Below are 6,000 nucleotides of genomic sequence, written 5' to 3' on the forward strand. Positions count from 1 at the left end.
AGTCAAAAAGTCCTCTCTGCACAAACACACAGATACACACAGAAGCATATAGAGTTAAAGGGTTAAAAAAAAAAAAATTCCTTTATAGAACAAAAAAAGACTAAATGACTTTCTTGCTCCTCCTCCTGCATTCTCAAAATTCTACCACCAATTATTCATCCTCCCGAAGCTCTGTCCCTGTTTTCAAGGTCAAAGGTAACGAGGAGGGCTCAGATTCGCCATCAACAAAAATATAACTGTAAGTGCTTTTAAATGATAGACAGTCGTCTTCTGCTCCTCAGCAAATCTGTCAGAGCAGGAGACAAAGCTTTAAGTGATTTTTCTTGTTCTTTGGCTCCGTCCGGGACGCTCTGCTCTAAGTATCTTATAATGACCGGTTGGCCAACTTGTATATGATTCTGATTATGGTGCTTGGACTCCGCTCTGTGTTTTGCTGTTTGTCCCGGCCAAACCTGTGTGTGCCAGCTCAAATAATGTCCACTCTGGTTGAATAACACAGCATGAGAAAGTCCACCATTTCAGCCCGGCAATGACTGATGTGTCTCCTGTTGCTCTGTGTTTTTTTTTCTTCCTTTGGCCGTCGTCCTTCTCAAATGTACATTTTTACATTCTGAGTGCTCATCTGACAGGCTTCTTCAGAGCGCCTCGCAGTAATTAGATGCTACTAGATTAAAGGAGGTTTCAGGTTTATTACAACTTGGGTCTTATTTTGGTAGTTTTGTTAACTATTTCCATCAGTTGAGTGAGCCAGCTCACATGGAATAGATTATATGTGAATGTTCAATACTTACAACATCGATAATTGGTGTCTAGGCTTCGACCTCATCACTCCCCACCAGGAAACTCAGCACAGAAGGGAGTGGGGAGTGATGATAAGGCCGCGTTCAGACAGACAACAGCGCCGCAGCCCCCCCCATAATTCATCTGAATGGAAACACTGCATTGACGCAGTGGGGGAGCTAATACAGTGGCATGTGGTTAAAAAAAAAAAAAAGAAAATGCAGCGTAGGCAAAAAAGTTGAACTATCTCAGTTTTTGCCACAACCCAGTGTTGTGTCATCTGGCACATTCCTGGTGGATTACTAGTCATGTGAATGTCGAACGATAAAATGATTACTGGATCGTGTTTCCCCACTAACCCGGGCCCCTTGCTTTTTTTTCATGCAGGGCTGATTTGGCTCTTGCTAGATAGATTGACGGCCCGGCAGGTTGATGCTGGGGTGGAGGAGGGGCTTTAAAAATGCTATATGAACTACAGCACAACAAAAGAGTGAGCAGAGCACCAACGGTTTCAGCACACCACCATAATCAAAAGGGCTGCAGTGAGAAGAACTGACTAATAGGACTTCCTTATAGGCTTCGCTTCCTCATGATGACACTGTACCTACCAAAGTACTACGTTAGATATGGAAACATCCTAATGTATATGGAAAATGTGCCCAGTCACACTAAGTACAGGAGATCAGGAAGTCAGACTGTAAATGTGACTTTGTTGTGTATCACAGCCAGTTTGGCAAGTTTACCTAAGACTGCTCATGTTCAGATTTCTCCCATGATGGTCAAAACTATGAAAATTTGGCCTGGCTTGTGATAAAACATTATTCTTCTTTAAAGCCACAGATAGCTTGAATAAATAACTTATTAAAATCATCAGGAAGTTTCAGGGCAGCCAGGTAAAGAGGAGCAGAAGAAGAGTTAACAGAAAGGTAGAAGGTTTTTCAAGGAAAGGAGCAAATTAAGGCAAGCACAGGAGGAGAATGTGGAGGGGAGAGATATGATTCAGCAGTGAGAGGGTGATGTGAGGAGCTGCACAAAGTTTTCAGCCGTTTTGTCACACACAGACACACACGCACACACACAGCAGCAGCAGCACTGGTCCACCAATCAAGTGAAGGTGGGAGATACCGCACACATGCGGTTCTGTCACAGACTCCCAGCATCATATTAACACATGAGTGAGGTGACTTTTTTTTTCCTGCAATCCCAAAAATAACACATTGCGTAACACCCCCCCACCCCCCCGCTCTTCTTCTCTAATATTTTGCCCTCCATCTCTCTTGCTCTGTCTCTTTATCCATTCCTCTCTTAAGCAGAGACTGCAGGTAGGATGTGCCATTTCCTGGCTTTTGATGAAATTCGGAAGCACTGCTTTTTTTTTTCTTCTTGCATTTGGCCGAGCTGGAGAGAACAGGTTATTGAGGACACTGTGGTGGCTACACCCGCCATAAGGAAGAGAAAGAGTCATAGAGACCATAGTACATCTACTACAAATACTCAAAGTAAACTTCAGTGCTACTTAGCACCGAGCGGCAGATTATCAGAGCACCCTGACCAACCAGAAACTTAAAAACACATGACCTTAAACAAACTGAGGGACCATAACCCGGGCACTGGGACTGGTTGACAAACCTGACAAACCGGAGCAAACACACTGTGGCAGTTCTGCCAACAATAAGAGGTGGAGGCAGAGCAACGTTTCCTGATACACTGCAGACAAGAGAAGCAAGTTCTTTACCAGAGCAAAACTCAAATGCCCAGAATGCCACACATTTTCATATCGAACAAAATGAAACGGTTCCTTTGGGAAAAAAATCTGATGTTACCACGTCAGGAGCAAAATATGCGAGAGCACGTCACATGAAACTGGACTGAAGCTCCTTCACAGCCTGTCTCCTCTTTCTCTTACACAATGCCTTCATGCTTGTTTGAGTCAATGAATATGTGGCTTTAGAGCGTGTGTGTTCAACGTGTGGAGCAGTTACGCGAGCCGCACTGATGAGCAGAGAGGAAGTCAGACCGATACGCATGGAGAGGAGGTTGAGAGAGCGATCGGCAGCACACAGGTGTGGTGAGAGGCAGCTGCTGATTCTGAGACAGAGGAGGAAGAAAAGAAAAAGAGGAGGAAAAGTGATAATAGAAATAAAGAGAGAGGTTCATGGTCAGCTGGGCTTTACAGTGCCAGTGAGGTCAGCTGGCACTAGAGAGACACAGTGAGAGAGTCGGTGTGGATTTATCATTGCAACACTTGAGGGAGAGTGGAAAAAAAAACCCCAAAACCCTGCTGAGATAGAAGCAGTGACAGTCGATAAGCTGTTAGCATTATAACACTTGAGTAAACCCAAACGAGTGAGCAGGCGTAGGTCACATGAGGGAGATACAGCTCATGAGTCAGGATGTATAGATGATAAACCCAGCTAAACTTAGCTGGGCCTCTTATCTATCAATACTGATGTCACAATATTCTGCCTTTAACATAATGATCCATTTTTTACAGTTGGTATTAAATTACTGGGGGAAGAAGTTACTGGGGGGGGGTGGAGGCAGCAAACAGAGATGGGGTACAGAAGAAGCTACGTGCAGTGAAGAGAAAAAGAAAAAGACAGAGGGCAAGGGAGAGAGAGCGAGCACAGGAGCAGTGGAGGTCGTACGCCCCTGGTCTGTTTGAACTGAGAGTGGAAACATTAGTTCAGGGTGATTTGAGCAATTACTGTCGGGTGGCAGGATGTTTCTCAGAACAGAAGATAACTTATCCTTCCACTGGTTCACTACACATGTCCATCGCATTGCTAGTGACCTTCACACGTCCTAGTGGTACTTTAATAATAGGCTTTTCCACAGTAAGACAAAGCCATGCATACTCTTTGTATGCCTGCTCATGCAAGGTAAAGGGACATACTGTGCCAGCTTTCCTGACTATGAGCTGAAATAACTGAATTAGGATGCAGAGAAATGAGAAGGTCTCTAAACCCATTGCTGGTTTAACTAAAGTACATACTGCAAATTATAGATCTGTAAAGGTAAACAATTTCACTGTTCACAAAAAATCAACCTGATCCACTCTTTTATCTGTATCTACAGATGTGCACAATCACAGGGGGGGAAAAGTACATCAGTCAAAAATATTTCAAAGCTCATTTTACTTAAAACTACAATCGTCAATCTCATGGTGGTGCTAGATAAAAAGTCAGAGGATCCATCCATATCTAGATAAGCTTGTCTATCACACACACTCACACACACTCACACACTGATGATACATCAGGAGCAGTTTGGGGTTCAGTATCGAGTGGTAGGTGACCCAGTCTTCCTCCTGAGCCCCTCAATAATCACACTGAGGTGTAACTGTATTGATCTGGAGAAGGCTGAGAAGAGGATTAAGCAAAGGTGGGTCTGTGGCTGGAAAATGCTGATAGCAGCAGGTGATTCATGGTACATGCGTCCACTGATAAAACAAAAGCTGCTCTCTTTAACCAGTGCACACAACCCTTCCCTCTTATCTGCCCAGTGACCCGATAAAGAAATCAAAGGGAAAACTCAAGGTCAAAATGTTGTTTCCTCTCTTCCCTGCCTCACCGCTTCTCCTCACCTAAAACCGGTTTCTCCCCCCTCCCTCTCTCCCTCTCAAGTGCCTCAGTGGGGCTTAATTTTTAACTGAAAGATAGTTTCACCCTTTTTTCTGGTGGGTGGTTTTCATTTGTTTCCATCTGTTTTAAGAGGTTTTTGGTGAAAATACAAATAAATCACAGTCCACTCTTTCATGATTCCTCTATCGTATCCCTTTATGGCAATGACTCTTACTCCTAACTGCAGTTATTAGCGCTTATATACTGCCCTGCTGCTCTCATTGTAAGTTCATGTGGAGTGACTATGCTAAGCAGCTAAAAAGTGAACAGACCACGTTTCAGTTTCTACCTGGCGCTCCCTTTTCATCTCCTGAGTTTGTTCCATCTGTCACCGTCTGCGGTTGTTTGAGAAAACACACAACATCTCAGCCCGACTCGCTGGCTCTCAGTGATTTCGTAAAAGGCCGGATGACTGAGGCGCAGCCCGCTCATCAATCTCCGAGCCTCGGTCAGAGACATTCCTGCCGTAAATATTAGGTGATTCAATGTTACTCTGCCCTCATTATCTGCTATTAGGCTGGGAAGGAACACACAGATTCTGACTCTGTGCCCCCCCCCCCCCCCCCCCCCCCCCAAATCCTGTCTGGGCCCTAGATGAGGAAGCAATCACTCGTCTACATCGTCTGAACGTTTTCAATACAAGCGAGGGCAGCAAACCGCCAAAGCCACACCAGAGTGAAAAGGAAGGAGTAATGGGCATTTGAGTTTGATAGTTGCTTTCAGCTGTTCTTGTGCCTTTGTACCATCCAAAGGCAAAGGGGACCATAACACACGAGGAGACACGCTTCATCCACCTTTTCGAAAAAACCTACACTTATGAGAGCGGTTTGTCCTTGGTTCTGTTTGATGCGCTCCACTTTCCAAGCACAAGGACCTGCTAGCTTTTCATGTAAACATCTTTAAACACATAAATGTTTGCGCTGGGCTCTTTCTCCAGCAGTCATTTTTTTCGTTCTCCCAACAAAACAGCAACGCGCCTCTCTTTGATGAGCACTGAGACTTGGATTTTCAGGTATTTCAGGCAATTTGGTGCCACCTCGGAGTCAAATGACAACATCCTTATGAGGCAAATGGGAACAAATTAAAGGTATGGAGGCTCAAGAGGAGAATAAATACACTGGGTCTGAACACACTCCCAGTGCAGTTTAGTTCAGATCAACTTATGTCAGTTGATCTTACAGTGAAAGAAGCAGTGCACTTAAACCGGCTGTGAAATAAGCTACACACATAATACAAGTACAGATAAACAAGCCACGGAGTTGTACTTGGCTGCTAGTGCAGTAGAAACGACTCGCAATACACTTAGAGTTCGAAAAAAGACTTGTGCAACATGATCTAGCCTGCAGGCACCACACACACACACACTCACACCAATGAGGACATGTTTAGGGGTCATTCATCGGTGTGTAATGAGTTTGCTGCCCCCCGGTGCTTTCTGAATGGAGCAGTCCATACCCATAAATATTCATGACAACTCGTGGCTGGTCGAACCCCCCCACTGTGTGTGTGTGTGTGTGTGTGTGTGTGGTGTCGAGAGAAGGCTAAGCGCACCCTCACATGTAGCAATTATTTCTTGCTGCACCTCTCCTGAACTACT

The sequence above is a fragment of the Toxotes jaculatrix genome, chromosome 22 (genome assembly GCF_017976425.1).
Source record: "Toxotes jaculatrix isolate fToxJac2 chromosome 22, fToxJac2.pri, whole genome shotgun sequence".
NCBI classification, from domain to species: Eukaryota; Metazoa; Chordata; class Actinopteri; family Toxotidae; genus Toxotes; species Toxotes jaculatrix.